The sequence below is a fragment of the Sorex araneus genome, chromosome 6 (genome assembly GCF_027595985.1).
Source record: "Sorex araneus isolate mSorAra2 chromosome 6, mSorAra2.pri, whole genome shotgun sequence".
Taxonomy (NCBI): Eukaryota; Metazoa; Chordata; class Mammalia; order Eulipotyphla; family Soricidae; genus Sorex; species Sorex araneus.
In genome coordinates, this window is record NC_073307.1 from 148,069,275 (window position 1) to 148,088,404 (window position 19,130).

Consider the following 19,130-nt stretch of genomic DNA (forward strand, 5'->3'; position numbering starts at 1 on the left):
TGAAACCCAGGGGTTTTGAATGCAAAGCATGGACTTGAGCCCTTTGAGTTATCTTCCTGGCCCTGAAATTAGACCTAGGACGAAGGTCTAGGGAGGACAAGGTCTAGTTTGCATTTGGGAAGAATTTGAATGATTGGGGGCCCTAGGGCATCTGTGGCAGATTATGTGTTTCAAAAATGTCTGCACAAGTACTGCTGTACCCCATGCTGATCAGCTGAGTGATCTCTCTGCAGCCCGAATAGAAGGTGGAGATGCATTTAACAGGGAGGGCCCAGGGTGCACTTGCGGTTATTCCACTGGGCTCCACCTTGAAGGGCCTTTTCTATAGAGAGCACATGTCTCTCAGTTCTGAAATTTTTCTTGAACTATTATTTTTTCCTTTTATGCCCCCCCATATCTTCTCTATGCTTGTTTCATCGCAGATACATATTTTTAAGAATCAGCAAATAAGAAGACATTCGGTATTAATGAATTAATATGCTACTTTGGGACTGGAGCAATAGTACAGTGGGTCAGGTGTTTGCCTTGCATGCAGCCAACCCTGTACTAGCTGCAACACAGTATGTGGTCCTGTGAGCACCGCCAGGAATCACTCCTGAGCACAGATCCAGGAAAGAAAAACTAAAGACACACATCCCAGATCATTATATACACATACGTATATAAACGCATATACATGTGTATATAATGACTTGTATGTTTATATACATATATCATCATACATGTGTGTATTATATATTAATGTGTTTCAATACCTTGAAGCACTTATGTGTGTACATATATATATATATACATAACTATGAGATACAACTTGAAACCCACACACTAAAAATACACTAAATTAAAAATGTTTTTGACTTTGTGTCCCCACTTGAATTTCTGGAAATACGCCCCCCATACGCTAAAGCATGAATTGGGGGTGACCATGGTGTGTGCTTGGCTCTATTGCTTATTCCTTGCTTTCTTTGGGCATCTATCTGAAACGGAAGAGTCAGCATACTTTCTAAGTCCAAAATTACAATATTCTGTGGCCACAAGGGTCTCTAATAAGTTTTTGTACAAATAATGTTTATTATGGAGTCATAAACAAAAACGAAATATTTCCCTTAACCCCCCCCCCCGCCCTCCAAGGAATTCTGATCTTCTCTTTAATCAACAAGACTTTTAATTTGCTAAAGATCAGTTTTGTGCCCTGCCTATTCCCACTCAGTAGAACAGGCTAGTCTCTCTCTGTGTTTTTTTTTCCCTTTAGTTTGCAGCTTCACCCGGCTAGCTTCCTATTTGCAGTGGATGAGAACTGAAGAGTTTGGCAGTTAGCATAGGGTGGTGGAGGAGAAAAAAAACTTTCTGTCTGATATTTCTTACTTAGGAATTTGATAGTTTAGAATTTAATCATAAACAACGAAATTAATGTGTTTCAATACCTTGAATCACTCTTAAATCATTCCTTGTTTTGTAACATCCTTACACGATCCCAGAGATAGCACAGTGATTGGGAAATTCAGTGGTGGATTTCAAATCCTCCCAAATCACCCTCCGATACAGAGCAGAGTGGCTGGGTGAGAGATGAGCAAACATGGGTTATCTAATAGAATAAGGCGCCATGCGTCGTCCTGTCCTTCTCGGGATCTGAGGAGAAACAGCGCTTATAGACAGGAAGTGATTTGGAGGTGGGATAGGGCCACACCTGGCAGTGCTCAAGAGTTACTCCTGGCTGTACACTCAGAAATCACTCCTGGTGCTACTCAGGGGACCATATGGGATGATGGGGATCAAACCCAGGTATTTGCACAAGACAAATACCCTACCCGCTATACTATCCCTCTGGCCCCCAGAAACGACTTTTTTTTTTTTTTTTTTAAGGTCTGCTGTTGCTGTTTTGAAGAAGTTCTGTGCTTCTGTTTGGGGGCCACACCAAATCCACAGCCACTCCTGGCCCTGTGTTCAGTGGGGTCACTCCCGGTGGTATTTGGGGCACCCTGTGTGGTGCTGGGGATTGACCCAGGGTGGGCCACATGCAAGGCAAGTGCCTTAAACCTCCCTGGCCTTTTTGAAGGCCTTAAAAAAAAATTGCATCCTAGAGATAATAACCAGAACACTTTGTGGCACTTGGTAATAGTGCTCATCATGATTTAGAATGTTGACATGTTAAGTTATTTAAAACGCGGCAGGAGGATTCCTTTTTGCCAGCTGCAGTTCTTCCTGGCAAGAACTTACTAATTTGCTACTTTGGTTTTGGGTTTTTTTTTTTTTTTTTTTTTTTTTTTGCTTTTTCTCTTAACCTGTTAGAGAAAACTAAGCACTCTTATGGTTTCGGCCAGATCTTGGTCATCATTCGCCCCCGAGCCCTCTTGGGGACAGAGGAGCACCTGGCCCTTCCGCAGGCCTCTGACCTCAGTGATTGATGCTCCTGTCTCCGGGCTCCCTCGGGCCCTCCTTCCTTTTCCTGGAACACCTTCCAGCATTTCTGCTCGGCTACCCACCTCCTCCCGCTGCCCTGCTGAATACTGGATTTCCCAGCTCACAACTCTTGAGAAGGAGCTTTATTTCAGAGTAAAAAGGGGCCCCCATATGTGGCCTATTATATCCATATCAACTTGCTTACCCTTTTCAAACAGCTATTGTCTTTTAATAGGGTCCTGCCTGCCAGGGGGAGTCCTTAATTCCTGCCATATAAGAATGGGCGGCTTGAGTTACAGCGAACTGCAGTTTGGTACTCTGATCAAAAGGCCTCTGTTGTTTTTAGGGTTCACCCCCCCTCTTCTCTCCTTCTCTTTCTATATCCTAGGCTAATAATTCAGCACAGCAAGGTCATTACAGGCTTTGAATTGAGAGCTGAGAGTGTTAAATTACTGACCTAGAATAAAAGAGATCTGGGGGGCTCTCAAGAAAGATAAAGGGATTCGGGGCTCGCAGAGTGCAAGCCCAGCAACCTCACTTCTTAACAATATTATTATTTTTTTTAATCCTCTCTGTCTCCAAAAGTCTTTTCTGGGACAAGGAAAGATCTGCCCGGGAAATGAGGTTAGGAGCGCAGCAACGTCTCCCAAGAGTTGGGACGCAGGTGCTTGGCTCATCCCTTGCTGCCAGCCTGCCTGTCCATTTTGGCTCGACCACCTTGTTCCACATTCCTCCAGCAGCCAAATACCCAGTCCTTTATCGGGTAAGGCGTATCCAGTAATGAAAGGTGGGCTCGCACTACCTGTGTCGAACACACCTCAGCCCCCCATTTCCACCCCAAATACGCGACAGTCTCATGTAAGAGAACTTCCATCTCATTTCTCTTCCATGAGCCATACTAGCCCAGTTCTCCCAAATTTTAGCAGGACAGAAACTCTCCGGCTCGGAATGAACTTGATACTTCCGCCCTGTACTACTGGGTCTTCTGAAAAAAAGTATGTCTGTGTCTTCATAGTTTGTCAAAATGATTATCGTAGCAAAACAAAGCAAAACCAGCTGTGATCTCTTAAAGCCAGATGCCTTCCGCATCCCCAGGAAAATACCGCCTTCCTAAATCTGCTCTTCTGAGAAGTCCCTGAGTCAACCTTCACAGATTTTCTACACTGCCACGTAGCAGTGGCCGGCAGCCCCGAGAGTGCCGGGGTTACACAGCGTGCACACGTGCCACTCCCTGTCCTTGGCTGCCTGATGCAGTAGGCCGGCTCCCGACTGCCACAGGATGACAAAGGGGAAATAACGGAGGCACACAGCCCTTAAGGTGTACCCGAGAGGAACAGGGGGGCTTGTGGGGAAATTCCTAAGCCATGCTCAGGAGGCCTGCCGAGGCTCAAGGATAAGGGCATTTGGGGGTCATATTGGACAGTATTCAGGGGACCCCTGGGTGTAGGGGATGGAAGCAGGGTTGACTATTGAAGACAAGTGTCTTTTATTTATCATATATATTTCATTGAATCACCACGAGATACAGATACAAAGCTTTCATGTTTGAGTTTCAATCATATCATGATCAGACACCCATTCCTCCACTACGCATATTCCCCACCACCAATGTCCCCAGTACACACCCCCCTTTCCAACCTTCCCTCTGCCTCCATGGCAGACAGTTTCCCCCGTACTGTCTCTCTACTTTTGGGCGTCATAGTTTGCAATACAGATACTGAGAGGTTTTATCTACTTTGAGCACACATCTCCCATCCCGAACGATTCCTCCAACCATCATTGTCTTAGTGATCTCTTCTCTATTCCAGCTGAAAGGCAAGTGTATTAACCCTTGTTCTCTCTCCCTCCCTCTCTCTCTCCCTCTCTCTCCCCCTCTCTCTCCCTCTCTACCTCTCTCTCTCCCTCTCTCTCTCCCTCCCTCTCTCTCCCTCTCTCTCTCCTCCTCTCTCTCTCCCCCCTCTCTCTCCCTCTCTCTCCCTCTCTCTCTCTCCATCTTTCTCTCTCCCTCCCTCTCTCTCCCTCTCTCTCTCTTCCTCTCTCTCTCCCCCCTCTCTCTCCCTCTCTCCCTCTCTCTCTCTCTCTCTCTCTCTCTCTCTCTCTCTCTCTCCTTCTCAAACTCTAATGGGTGTCTGAATCTCCTGGGAAGTTTCATTCGGTTGCAGAACCCTACTTCTAGATGAGGGTGAGGCTCAGGCTCTTGATCTCTACCAGGCTTCTGAGGGGCTATGCATGCTGCCCTCCTTGCCCTGCCCTTTCAGATCAGGGTTGGGTCACTCAGAAAAATTCCTCATGCCAACAAGGCAAGGCAAGAACTATGTACTGGGTATTTTGCTTTCCTAGATTTGTATTGTGGTATGATATGGCACATAAAAACTGCCACTTGAGGGCTGGGGAGATGGTTCAAAGGGCTGGAGCGCATGCTTTGCGTGTTGGAGATCCAAATTTGATCCCTGACCCTGCCAAAAACAGCCCCAAGCACTGTGCCAGGAACACTGCCAGTATGACCTCAGCCCCCTCCCCCCCGCAAAAAAATTAATTCCATTTAACCTTTTGGTTTCTGGGGCTGGGGAGGGCACCTAGGGCCTCCTCCCGCCTCCCTGTTGGAACCATTTTCCATTGTACATTCTGTGATATCACGTATGTTTTTTGTTCTGCAGCCATGAGCACCAATCATGTCCAGAACTTGTTCCTCTTTCTGAACAGGTTCTGTTCATTACACACCGACCCCCTGTTCCTTCCCCAGCCCTCCAGAGCAGCTTGTCTGTCTCTGTATACTTTCGACTACTCGAAGTAGGTCTATTTTAGTGGAATGGGGCCGTATGCAGTTTCTTGAGACTGACTCATCTCATTCAGCATAACACATCAACGTCTAGGTTGATTCATGTCGTAGCATGTATCAGAATCTCTTGAGTCATAACATCATAAAATTAATGAATCAGCAGGTTTTTTTGTGTAGAAATAATTTTGTGTATCCACTTATCTGTCAGCGAGTGGCCTTGGGTTGCTTCCACCACTTGGCTGCTATAAATAATCTGCCATGAAGTGACTATACAAATCTGTGTCTTAGACCCTCCTTTCATTCATTTGACTGCCAGCCCAGCAGGCGACTCTCTAGATCCTATCGTAATTCTACCACTATCTTCATAAGTGGTAATTGACACTTTTTTTCCCCTCAAGTATTTCAAGTACCTCTTTTGTGGCTCTTTTTTGGTTGTTCTTGGGGTCCCAACCCCAGTGGTATGCAGAGGCTACTACTGGTATCGTGCTCATGGATCACTCCTGACAGTATTTGGGTCCATGAAGTGCTGGGGGTTGGAACTTGGGGCTCCTGCGTGTGAAGCATGCACTCTAGCCCTGTGAGTCTTTTCCTCAGCCCTATTCCTCTTTCTTTTTTGCTTTGTTTCATTTGGGGGTCATGCCCAGTGATGCTCAGGACATACTCCTGGCTCTCAGGGATCACTGCTGGCAGAGCTTGGAGGACCATATGTGATGCTGGGGATCAAACCTGAGTCAGCCATGCTCAAGGCAAGCACCCTTCCTGCTATACTATTGCTCCAGCCTGTCTCTCTCTCTCTTTCTTTCTTTCTTTCTTTCTTTCTTTCTTTCTTTCTTTCTTTCTTTCTTTCTTTCTTTCTTTCTTTCTTTCTTTCTTTCTCCTGTCTTTCTTTTCTGTCTCTTTCTTTCTCTCTTTATCTTTCTTTCCTTACTCTTTCTTTTTTTTTTTTCTTTTTGGGTCACACCCAGTGGTGCACAGGGGTTACTCCTGGCTCTGCACTCAGGAATTACCCCTGGCAGTGCTCAGGGGACCATATGGGATGCTGGGAATTGAATCCGGGTTGATTGCGTGCAAGGCAAATGCCCTCCCCGCTGTTTCTTTCTTTCTTTCTTTCTCTCTTTCTTTCTTTCTTTCTTTCTTTCTTTCTTTCTTTCTTTCTTTCTTTCTTTCTTTCTTTCTTTCTTTCTTTCTTTCTCTTTTTTCTTTTTCTTCCTTCCATCCATTCTTTTCTTCCCTTTTCCTTCCTTTTCTTTCCTCTTTTCCAAATATTCCTAACTTTAGTCTTTAAAGGCTTAGCAGGAAAAGTGAGGGGTTTGTTTGATTGGGGTCACACACAGCAGTGCATACTCATGGATCTGCAGTGAGGACTCACTCCTGCAGTGCTCAGTGGACTGCATGGGGTTCTGGGGAGTCAAATCTATGTATAAGGCAAATGCCCCACCTTCTGTACTACCATTGTGGCCCCAGGTAATTGAGTTTTATATATGGATTTTTGTAGTTCTGTCATCTGTACAGATTTATTTTCAATCAATCACAAAAGAATATTGAGAGTGTCCTTGAGCCTTAGGAGATTGGTAGTGTGTTAAATGGCACTAAGTAGAGAACTGGAAAGTTTTTGTGCTGTAAAATTAGTCAGTGTTAAGAAGGTTTATATCTCAATAAAGTTTTACTTGAGACTTCCCCTGACAAACAGATATTCAGGGACAGATGGACCTTTTGTTAAGTGTTTGTGGTTTTTTTTTTTTTTTGCTGTTGTTACTGTTGTTATTTGGGGGTCACATCTGGCAGCAATTGGGGGCTCTTCCTGACTAGGTACCCGGGGGACCATGTGATGCCGAGAATCCAACCCAGCCTTGCTGCAGGCAGACCTTGCACTTGGGCCCTTTGAGCCATCTCCCTAACCGAACCGATTATTCTTCAGAACTTCCTGAAATAGCCTGTCACAGTGCCTGCAGAAATTTTGTGGAGCCTATTTCTCTGAACTCTTCAGTAAAATAACACATGAGCTTCTCAGCTGTACAGTGGTGCAACACCCAGCCTAGTATTGCAAGTTCTTTTAGCACGTCTTTAGAAATAGAATGCTCTGTTGGAAATAAACCAAAAATTCCAGGGGCCTGGATCATGGCTCACTGGTACAGCACCTGCCTAGCAGGTGTGAAATCCTGAGTTTGATACACAGCACCACCCCACATGCCAAGTGAGCGCTCAGCCACCTTGCAGGCAAGTGGGTAACCTACAGCACTTGCAGTAAACACTGCACTGGAAGTATATGGTCACTGCAAGCAAATATGTAAACTCTGGTGAGCACTGTGGCCACATGTGTAAACGCTACAATCAGATGCACAACCTTCAACTGTAGCAAGAATAACTGTAAAAAGGGAAGCAAGGGATAGGGGCAGGTGTGGGGAAGAGAAGTATCATTGAATATGAGTTAAAATTTGAAGAAATTTTTATAAAGGTGTACAAAAACTTATTTTCAATTATGAACCATGAAATCATTAAGATTACTTTAATTTCATATATACACTGACCTCCCTTAATTTAGAATTCCTAGCTAAGGGCCCCTTTCATCGTATTAGCATATTGAATTGTGGCCAGATCCAAGAAGAGGTGGCCCTTGAGTCAAATATACGTGTAAAGTATATTTGGGGTGGTGGGTCGTGGCTTTGGGATACGCTTGGCTGTGCTCAGGGCTTTTACTGTGTTCTGTGCTCAGGGGACCACCTGGGGACTGAAGCGGGGTCAGTTGCATGCAAGTCAAGCCCCTTCACCCCTGTACTCTCTCTGGACTGCATTGAATGAAGCATTTCTTCGCCCAGTTCATATGTTCTTGAAGGAGAACAGAAAAGGACAGTGGTTGGAGAGTTATTTGCTGGATTTGAACCAAAACAGTGGTCATGGAAGCCTCCGTTTCTTGAATGACAGTGAGACCCAGGGGGTCATGTAAAACCATTAGGGGACCCAGAGAAGCAGGTAGAGTTCTCAGTGAAATCTACAAGTGATGTGAGGGGGAACATCTGGGGCCTTAGTGTGAACCAGGGGGTGGCCTGAAAGTGCACAGCTGCCAGATGAGAACAGGACAGAATTTACCTGAGCATGTTGGTTAGTGCTCAGCACAGCACAGATAGGCAGGGGCTGGAGAAACCTGGGAGGAAAATTTTTTTCTGTTTCTTTTTTTTTGGGGGGGGGGAGGGTAAGCACCCAGAGGTGCTCAGGGCTTACTCCTGGCTCTGTGCTCAGTGATCACTCCTGTCAGTGCTCAGGCAGCCCTCGCTGGTATACTGTCTCTCCAGCCCCAGGAAATTCGTTTTGAGTTGAGAAAGCTCAAAATGAAAACTGATGCGATGGCATGTGATCTGGTAATCAAGCCAACAGGAGCCGTTTCCACGGCTGGACATGGAGAAGCAAAGGCAGGCCTGGCTGCGGGTGACCCGGGCAGGCCCGGGCCCAGGCCACCCACTGCAGCCTCAGTAGCAGAAGCAAATGGTACAGGGTGGCGCAGCAGTGACCCGGCTGACAAGGGAAATGCAGAGATTGAAAGAGCGGAAGCGAGATAATACGTGACCGATGGAGCGATCACTTAAGAATGTGACATGTCATAGTAGCAGGAGGTGAGCTGTAACAAAATCTGGAAACATTCTTAAAAAGAACATTTTTGTCCAGAAACTTTTCCTGTAAGGTTGCAGGGCAGGGCAGGGGGGTGGAGGGTGAGCATGGGGGGGAGAGTTTGCCCCCGAGAGACCAAGAAACCACCGTGGCTCAGGGTTTCAGATGAAATTCTATGGCAGTCTCTCGGAGACTCGGTTACTTAGAGGTCTTGTGGGAAGGAGACAACCTAGAGGTTTATGGTTACTGTTGTTTTAAAGGTTTTATTACACACATTTAACAATGTAATAACATTACAGAATATTTGATTATTTCCCCCACCCCGACCCAGCATGCTTCAGGCTTGCCGAACACTCATCATCGCTCAGTGCTCTGGGGATCATGTGGAGCTGAGAGATTGAACCCAGGTCTCCTGCGTATAAAGCATGTCCTCAGGGCTAGAGAGATAATGTAGCAGGGAAGGCACTTGCCTTGCATGCAGCTGACCTGGGTTCAATCCCTGGCACCCAGTATGATTTCCGGGGCCCTGTCAGGAGTAAGCCCTGAGCACAGAGCCAGGAGTACATCCTAAGCACTGGTGGGTGTGGCCAGACCCCCTGCCCCCCCCTCTCCCCCGCCTCCCCCCCCCCCCCCCGAAGCCAAATTGCACTCAGCCCATTGAGTCATCTCTCCAACCCGACATCGCAGAATCTGGAAGACAAACCAATGAAAAGGCAACAACACTAATACAGTTTGTAGATCTAATTGTCTTTTTTTTTTAAAAAAATCATTTCCCTTATGCTGACCTACTTTTATTATCATTAGAATTATGAAGTACATCCAAGTTTGTTTCCTGTCTTTTTCAGCATTTGAAAAGCACTTTCTAAAATACTACAGTGCCTTTTCTCTTGGTCACACGCAGCAGTGCTCAGGGCTTGCTCAGGGCTCAGGCAGAAATGGCTGCCGGTTGGTGCTGGGGATGGAACCCGGACCCATGCTCGAAGTGTGCGCTGCAGCCCAGTGCACTCTCTTTCCGGCTCTGTCCTGCCATTTTGCAGGTTTTTTTTTTTTTTTTTTTGCTTTTTGGGTCACACCCGGCAATGCACAGGGGTTACTCCTGGCTTTGCACTCAGGAATCACCCCTGGCGGTGCTCAGGGGACCATATGGGATGCTGGGATTCGAACCCGGGTCGGCCGCGTGCAAGGCAAACGCCCTACCCGCTGTGCTATCGCTCCAGCCCCCCATTTTGCAGCTTTTACCTTCCTCAGGCGCCCTAAGGGGCGTGCATGGAGCCACCTCCTCCCTGGGCTCCGGGCAGCGATGTGCCAGCCAGAGCGGCAAGTGTTCGCCTGCTTCTGTTGGCAGGGAGTAAACCACCTCAGGAGAGGTGTTCCTTCACACTCCAGGTCCCAGCAGACGTGAATGAGTCACAGCCCTCCTTCCCGATAGCCCGGGTAAGGCGCTGATAGAGCTATCAAGCTGGGAGCTCACCAGGGCATGCCAGGCCGTCGGAAAGGGAGTCTGGAACATGGCTTCACGCAGGCACAGGCTTCGCCGAGTCACGCACAGATCCTGCGGCTGACTTTTGGACAAGCAGCGGGGAAGAGTGAAGCCCTTTGCCCTCGAGGGCCTGTGGGGTTCCTTGGCATGCTGATCGCCCATCTCTGAAGCGCTGTCCTTTCCCCAGCTCAGTTCTCAGATCGGCTCTCCCTTGCCTAGAGAGTGACAAAGATCAACCGGATGGATAACTTCCTGAATTTAGGATTTGCTTTTTTTTTTTTTTAAAGAAGTCAAAGATCGGGGCTGGAGCGATAGCACAGCGGGTAGGGCATTTGCCTTGCACACAGCCGACCCAGGTTCGATTCCCAGCATCCCGTATGGTCCCCTGAGCACTGCCAGGAGTAATTCCTGAGTGCAGAACCAGGAGTGACCCCTATGCATTGCCAGTGTGACCCAAAAAGAAAAAAAAAAGTCAAAGATCTTGGCTCTTGTGCTTCTCATTTGTTCACATGTGGAAATGAGAAGATGAGAGGATTGGGTATCCACTGCATCATGGCATGTCTCTGTTTCCCATAGTGCTCACCCCGACTTCTCCCCGGCCTGCAGAAAACATGTGGTCGACTCACTTGGTGGATTTCTGTGGCAGGCCTCTTTTCGCATAAGTCAGTTGGGCTTACAACGCACTTGGTTAAATTCTTCCTTTGATACAGGACTACATTGTTCACTTTTTCGTTGATGCACTGTGTGTTATTTAACACAGACCTAGTGGAGAACTAGAAGCTCTTTTTTTTTTTTTTTTTTTTTTTTTTTTTTGCTTTTTGGGTCACACCCAGCCACCCAGCAATGCACAGGGGTCATTCCTGGCTCATGCACTCAGGAATCACCCCTGGCGGTGCTCAGGGGACCATATGGGATGCTGGGATTTGAACCCAGATCAGCCGCGTGCAAGGCAAATGCCCTACCCACTGTGCTATCACTCCAGCCCCAGAACTAGAAGCTCTTGTATTTATTAGTTTGTATCTAACACAAACCTAATGGGGAGCTAGAGGCTCTTAGAAAGCCTGGCGGGTGGCTGTGAGGGGGAGGCTGCAGTGAGCACAGGGGTTAAGGCTCTTCTATGCATCCGAATCCAAATAGTTCAGGTACTTGCCTTGCGTGCAGCAGATTCTGGTTTGATCGGCAGCACCACATACGGTCTCTAAGCACCACATGTGGTCCCCCACCAGGAGTAAGCCCTGAGCACTGCTCGGTGTGACCCCAAAACAAAAGCAAGTTAAAAATAGAAGGCTGGAGCTAGAGAGATGGCTCAGTAGGACTGAGCACATACTTTGCATGCAGGAGGCCTGAGTTGAATTAAACCCCAACCCCAACTGCTGGGGCATGTGGCAACCCCTGAGTACAAAGTTGGGAGCAGCCTGTGAGCACAGCCATGTATTACCCTCCCTCATCGCCCCCCCCCAAGAAAGAAACTTTGCATTGAACTTTTTGTGCAGAAATATTTTTGCAGCTGAGAATGAGTCTAAATGTCTTTCGATTTCTGCAACGTAGGCCAAGCTGATCTACTCAGCTGATTTCTCTGGTCCAGTTGGCATTGCCCAAGTCTATAGCAGATAGGCAATGGAAAGAAAACATGTAAGGGTTTTAAGTATCATCAGAAAGGAAAGAACAAATCCAGAGACTGTTATTTCAGGGCAGCAAATCATGCCTCAGGAATGTGACTTTAGGGATGGGTGACTTTTTTTGCAGACCCCACCTCCAATGTGCTAATCTCACCTCTCTCTTATAGGGAAATATGCCACAAAAGTTTCGGTCCGTATGCTCCCCTATACCAAATATCATCTTTTCTGGCTGGTTATAGAATGTTACTTTAGGTCATGATTCTTTGTAGACATTTTGGATCTTTGATCTATTTTTCCTTAGAACCTTTTCCTTTCGATGTTTCTGACATCTTGGTGTGGCCAGTTCATGTAGCATATTTGTGATCGATTTTCATAGATTTTAGTTTGGGGGGGGTGTTACCTCCCAAGTGGTGTTCAGGAGATCCACCCACAATTCTTCTCTGTCAGCGGGACAAGTGTGACGCTACTTGGGACCCGTGGTGCCGGGGATGTTAGGCCCCTGACCGTCCTTCAGGCCTCCAAGGCTGCACACTCAGTGAGACTCATGCTCAGGCACCCCCAGGCTCTACCCAGTAGTGCCCAGGGGACCATCGGGTGGATTCCTGAATCCAACCTGGGTTGGGCGCATGCCACGCATGGATTTACCCACTGTACTCCGACTCCCCCACCAAGTTTGGTTTTTTTTTTTTTTTTGAGGCGGGGAGGCTGGGGGGTAGGTCAGGACAAGAGTTCTTACAAATAAAACTTACCTCAAAATAGCAAAAGATCCCAGGGGCCTCTCTGTAGCTGCACGAGCATGACTCCAGAGGCCAGCTAAACTACTTTTGGTATCGGCAGCTCCTTGCAGAATGTCTCCAGACTGAGAACTAAGCCGCGGCTCCATGTCTGCCCAGGAGGGGAAAGGTATTTCTCTTCTCTCTCTCTCTCTCTCTCTCTCTCTCTCTCTCTCTCTCTCTCTCTCTCTCTCTCTCTCTCTCTCTCTCCTCTCTCTCTCTCCTCTCTCTCTCTCTCCTCTCGCTCTCTCTCTCTCTCTCTCTCTCTCTCTCTCTCTCTCTCCCCCCCTCTCCCCCCTCTCTCTTTTTCCTTGAGAGGGGTGGTGAAGGGCATGGCGACCGCTATATTATGAAGACCACAGATGAGAGTTACAAGCTTGCAATGATCCAGTATCTGGAAGAAATTTCCCTGGACTTAGTTGCTAAAATACAGAAATCCAAAACCTCATATCTCTTCACAACAGGTCTGACTCTAGTGGGAAACTCCTAACAATAATAGTGAGGGTTTTGTTGAAATATTGAATGTAACCAAAGTAAAGAGAAAGTAAAGTGAAATTTATCAGTTGGGGGGGGTGAGATGGGAAGTATACTGGGTTTTTGGTGTTTTCTTTTGATGGTGGAATATGGGCTCTGGTGAAGGGATGGTTGTTTCAGCATTATATAACTGAGACTTAAACCTGAAAGCATTGTGATTCTCCACATAGTGATTCAATAAAATAAAATTTAAAAAAATAGCAAAAGATTATTCCAATTCTAGCAGACAATGGCTTACTCTAATGAGCTGGATTTGGGAAGGAAAAAAGGAGAGATGAGCCTAGACTTAAATGACTTTTAGGGGCTGGAGCCATGGTACAGCGGGTCGGGCATTTGCCTTGCATGGGATCGGCCCGGATTTGATCCCCAGCATCTCATATGGTACCCGAGTACCTCCAGGAGTAATTCCTGAGTGCAGAGCCAGGAGTATCCCCTATGCATTGCCAGGTGTGACCCAAAAGAAACAAATACTACCATCCAGTTGAGGAGGAGGCTCTTTGGCTGTTTTCAGTCCAGGTCAAAGCAGCTAAAGAAGATAGGGAGCATTGGTCAGGAGCTATAGCACAGTGGGGATGATGCTTCCCTTGCACATGGCTGACCCAGTTCAATTCTCAGCATCCCAGATGGTCCCTCAAGACATTGTAGGGGCTCTGAATTACTGCCTCTTGGCACATTGAGAATAAGCTGGAATATTTTAATGTACTCCTTCTACTCTTTATTATTTCTATATGTGGAATGCGAATGACTGTATACATATGCTATGATTTCCATTTGTATTCAGCTCTTTTCGTTATCCTTGAGTTATTGAGTACGTCACCAAAGTGATTTAAATCAACCTTGAATTTTTGTTATTTAATACTACTTAAAGCTATTTAATGCTGTTTAATACTCAAAAGTAAGGGGAGTGTGTGTACAAATGACATACACTCTAGGGCTGGGAAGGTAACCCAAAAGTCTGGAGTGCATATTTCCCTTTTGGGAGCCCCGAATTCAATTCCCAGCATTGCATAGTCCCCTGAGTACCATCGGTATGACCAAATAACTAGCTAAATAAATAAGAAGCTCACATTTTATATCTTTAGTACATCTTTAGTTTCTCTTGAAGAAACATTCAATTTTTACAGGTTCCAATAAGATACCACTTAATAGAAGCCTGTATGGATTTTTCTCATATAAATAGTGCCGTGTAATCCTGTCAACGGCCAGCATCCAGAGACTTAAAAGCAAGCTCCCAGAAGTGCGCGGCTGCTTTGCAGCTGAGTAATATCTTATAGCCTATTTCTCCCTCTGGGAGAACCTGGAAAACTACTGGGAGTTTCCTGCTCACATGGGAGAGCCTCGAAAGGTCCCCATGGTGTATTAATATGCCAAAACCAGTAACAAGCTGGGTCTCATACCCCTGACCCTGAAGGAGCCTCCAGTAAGACATCGTTGGAAGGATGAGTAGAGAGAGGCTTCTAAAATCTCAGGGCTAGGACAAATGGAGACGTTACTGAGACCGCTTGAGAAATTCGACGATCAACGGGATGATGATGATGATGATGATGATGATGATGATGATGATGATGATGAATTTATTTATTGAATCACCGTGAGAACAGTTACAAAGCTTTCAGGATCGAGTCTCAGTCATACAATGATCAAACACCCATCCCTTCACCAGTACACATGTTCCACCACCAAGCACAGATCTACCTTCATCTGTCTCTTCATCCTGTCTTATGAGAGAGTCTGGAAGCAAAGACACATTTTTTTTTTTTTTTTTTTTTGCTTTTTGGGTCACACCCAGCGATGCTCAGGGCTTGCTCCTGGCTTTGCACTCAGGAACTACTCCTGGCGGTGCTTGGGGGACCATATGGGATGCCGGGGCGGGGATCGAACCCGGGTCGGCCGCGTGCAAGGCAAACGCCCTACCCGCTGTGCTATCGCTCCGGCCCCAGCAAAGACACATTTTTGTTTGTCTTGTTTTGCTGTTTTTGTTGGGTCACACCCAGCGATGTTCAGGGGTTCCTCCTGACTCTGCCCTCAGGAATTACTCCTGGTGGTGCTGGGGGACCATATGGGATGTCGGGGATTGAACCCGGGTTGGCTGTGTGCAAGACAAATGTCTTACCCGCTGTGCTATCGCTCTGACCCACAAAGACACATTTGGAGCAAGAAGGACATTCGACATCTATCAGGGCTGAATCCTAAATACTATTCTTTATTAAAAGCTACTTGGATTTCTTAGAGAAGTAGCTGGTTCCAAGATGGGGCAGGGAAAGAACAAGAAGAGCCAGGATAATCTTATTTGATTAAGAAGGAAATGAGCAAAGAACTGTGCTAGTTTGTCCAAAGGACATAACATCTGTTTGAAAGGACTTCCAGAGTCAAATTTGGGATCCTTTGAGTTTCAAAAGAAATAATGATAATAAAGGATTATAAAGTAAGAACTCATCTGTCCAGACAGATGTACATGAATGGTGAGAGGATAAGCTCCTCTTTATTGCAGAAAATCACTTCGAAATGTAGATAAAATGATGCAGCCCGAGGAAAATCACCACTGGGCAAGCCATCAGTATTGTTATTGCTTCTGGCAAGTATTAGCAGTTGATGCCAAAAGTAGGAAGTGAAAGTGTGCAGAGAAGCAGTCTATTTCAACAGCCTCTCAATATCCTCCCCTAAACAATCCTTCCTCATCACAAGGCGAAACTTGACAGCGAGTGGCAGGCAGACTTTAACCATGGATCGGAGTTCCCCTCAGCAGTCATGGGACCAAATCTGCAGCAAGTGCACTGAACAGGACTCACCCTGACTTCTGTGATAGTGGTACCCAAAGGATCTCGGCTGCATCTGATCACGAAGAAATATTAGACCAAGCCAGACTCAAGTGCGGTCTATGAAGTAGCCCAAACACTTGGAAAATGTCAGCGTCATGAAATGCTGAGTCTCAGCAACTGTTTGGGATCCAAGGACTGGAGAGGGCATGGAATGCTGTGGAATGCAGGGTGTCATCTTGAATTCTCGTTTCCTACATTATTGGGGCAGCTGGAACTCTTAATAAGGTCTATAGATTTGATATGGGTCTTATATCAATTTTCATATCCTGATTTTATCATTGTACCAAGGCTATGCAGGAGAATTTCTTTTTTCGGGGTCTCACACCTGGTGGTGCTTAGCATTTACTCTGGCTCTGTGCCTGGGTGGTGCTCCGGAGCACGTACTAGGGTGCTAGGGCTCGAACCCACGTCTCCAGCATGGAAAGCATCACTCAGCCATGGATCTATCTCTCTGACCCTGACAGTTCCTTACTTTTCAGGGCATACACACCACATATAGGGATGAAGGAGCTGATTATGTTTGCAACCCACAAAGATAGTTCTGAGAAATAGTAATTTTATATGGGGGAAAAGAGCAAGGTAGTGAAATAGTCACATTGGCATCATCTCAGGGAAGACTAGTTGGAAATTTTTTGTGCTTTTTTTTTTTTTTTTTTTTGCTTTTTGGGTCACACCCAGTGATGCACAGGGGTCACTCCTGGCTCTGCACTCAGGAATCACCCCTGCCAGTGCTCAGGGGACCATATGGGATGCTGGGAATCGAACCCAGGTCGGCTGCGTGCAAGGAAAACGCCCTACCCGCTGTGCTATCACTCCAGCGCTTTTTTGTGGTCTTTTAACTTTCCTACAGATTAGATTTTTTTTCCAATTTGCCTCAAAAATTCTTGATGCAGGAGACAGATTCCTTCCATCCCCCAAATGAAAATCATCTCCTGCCCTGAAGAGATCTAGGGAGAGTCTCTGTTCTCTAGGGAAAGGAGGGGAAGGGCAGGTTCTGGGCTAGGGCAGTTACTATAGCCCTTCAAGTCTATGGATCTGTCCTCTCCTTCTCAACAGAGCATTGTCGCACCTCAGTATTTATTCCTTACAGAAAAAAAAAAGGCTTCACTTCTGAAGCAAAACACAGCATCCCCACTGCATCAGGAAGGGTCTTGGCTGGGACAGGAGGGTCGAAGGCACCTTGGGGCATCATCACTCCTGTAGCAGGGCCTCCTTCCTTGCCACATCTTGTAGAACCGTGGGCCAGCCCTATCTGCTGGCAACTGAACATACGGACCAACCAGCCCCAGATGAAGCAGCCCAGAACATGTGGGGGTATTTCTCAGGGGCTGTGACACTGATCCCTGGTAGTTTGATGTTGAGATACTGATCCGCAGGATGGAGAGTGCCATCATGACAACCTTGCCCACAGGAGACTTGAAAAAGGAATAGAAGAGCATGGTGCTCAGCGGGAGTGCTCACCAGCCGGGGGCCCCAGCCAAAGGAAGATCCAGAGCATGAGCCCACGTTCGGGGCAAGGCCGGATTGCGCAGCTGCTAAATTAGAAAATTTTTAAGACTCTACATTTCATGGGAAAAGCCCAGTGGTTTATGGAACAAAGTAATTGATTCAGTGAAGCCTGAATGCATCCAGAGAAGTCAGGAGTAGGCATATGATATATACAGCCATATGGCCCTGAAGAGATCTGTAAGGAACTTTTGGGCTTGATTTTAGAGGTAAGATTGCTATCTGTGAAAGAACTTTTTAGTTTAGCCAAAGACAATGAAAAATTGCTGAGAATGAGCATTTTTTTCCTGCCAATTGAAAGCTTGTTTTGGATTTCTGGTCATAATAGCTTGCAGTGTTTGGGGCTGGCCCACCCATCCATTCCAAACACAAATGGTAATGATACATAAAATTTTCTAAAGAGAAAAATGTAAAGGATATAGCCATGTGTAAAATCAACATAAATGTTCCTGTGTTCCAGAAACTAAACAAAACCACAAAGCAAATGGGACTGAAACCACAGGTCCCCGGGGCCCGGGTGCTCGGCGGCAGCCCAGGCAGCGCAGGGTTCATGCTGCGCCATGGGGAATGGCAGTGTCACACACGGGGCAGAAGGCAGTGGGCACTGTCTTCACCGCCAGCCCTTCACCGAGACTCCAGGAAAGTTATGTTGTTGGGTGGAAAATGACTTTCATAAAACTAATATTTTGTAGGGCTGGAGCGATAGTACAGCAGGTAGGGCGCTTGCCTTGCACGCGGCCAACCCGGGTTCGATCCCCGGCATCCCATACAGTCCTCCGAGCACCCAAAAAAAAGAAGAAAAAAACCCTAATATCTGGGAGGATGAAAAAGGTCAGAGCCTTGTAGCCAGGACTCCATGGCCAGCACTACTCAGGCGATCATTCCCAGACTCGGCCGTACCCTGTTTCATCAAGCCCAAAGCCCCCATCCTCCCCAGGTAAGACCCAGTTCTGCACTAGGCTCCGATGCCCAAGGAAATGAGAACATGAGTCAGTGGTGAGGGAGGAAACGCCCCGGTTTGAAAGTGAGTCTCCCAACTGCAGTTCCAGAATATATGAGGAAAACGGATGCTAAGAATATCCAGCCAATAAACTCAGCAACGGAGACATCAGTGTACTGCAGAGAAAGTAAAATGGTTTTAAATTGACTTTGAGATAAAGACTAGGATCCCCAAGAGATGCAGTTATAGGAGTTATTTGAAAAAGAGAACAAAGTTGGGGGGGAAACAGGCAAGTGAAATTAAAACCATGGGGAGGGAAAACGGGCAAATGAAATGAAAACCATGTATATTCTTTTTTTTTTTTTTAATTTTTGGGTCACACCTGGCAGTGCACAGGGGTTACTCCTGGCTCTGCACTCAGGAATTACCCCTGGTGGTGCTCAGGGGACCATATGGGATGCTGGGAATTGAACCCAGGTTGGCCACGTGGAAGGCAAACACCCTACCCGCTGTGCTATCGCTCCATCCCAAACCATGTATATTCTTTAAAGGACTGTAGGTTCTAGAAGTAAGGAGTTCCTAGGCTTTTTTGTTTTTTGGCTTTGGACTGTACCTGGCAGTGTTTAGGTACTCCTCTTAGCTCAGTGTTGGGGGAGGAGGAGGCATGGGGGCTTGGG

General features: G+C 46.7%; 1 protein-coding gene and 1 pseudogene across 2 annotated transcripts in view; one reads left to right on the forward strand and one right to left on the reverse strand.

Annotated features, from left to right (window-relative positions):
* CSTPP1 (centriolar satellite-associated tubulin polyglutamylase complex regulator 1) overlaps positions 1-19,130 on the forward strand; it is a 219,750-nt gene that overhangs the window by 77,964 nt on the left and 122,656 nt on the right. The window lies entirely within an intron of this gene.
* On the reverse strand, positions 17,199-17,446 carry LOC129405507 (U6 snRNA-associated Sm-like protein LSm2; annotated as a pseudogene).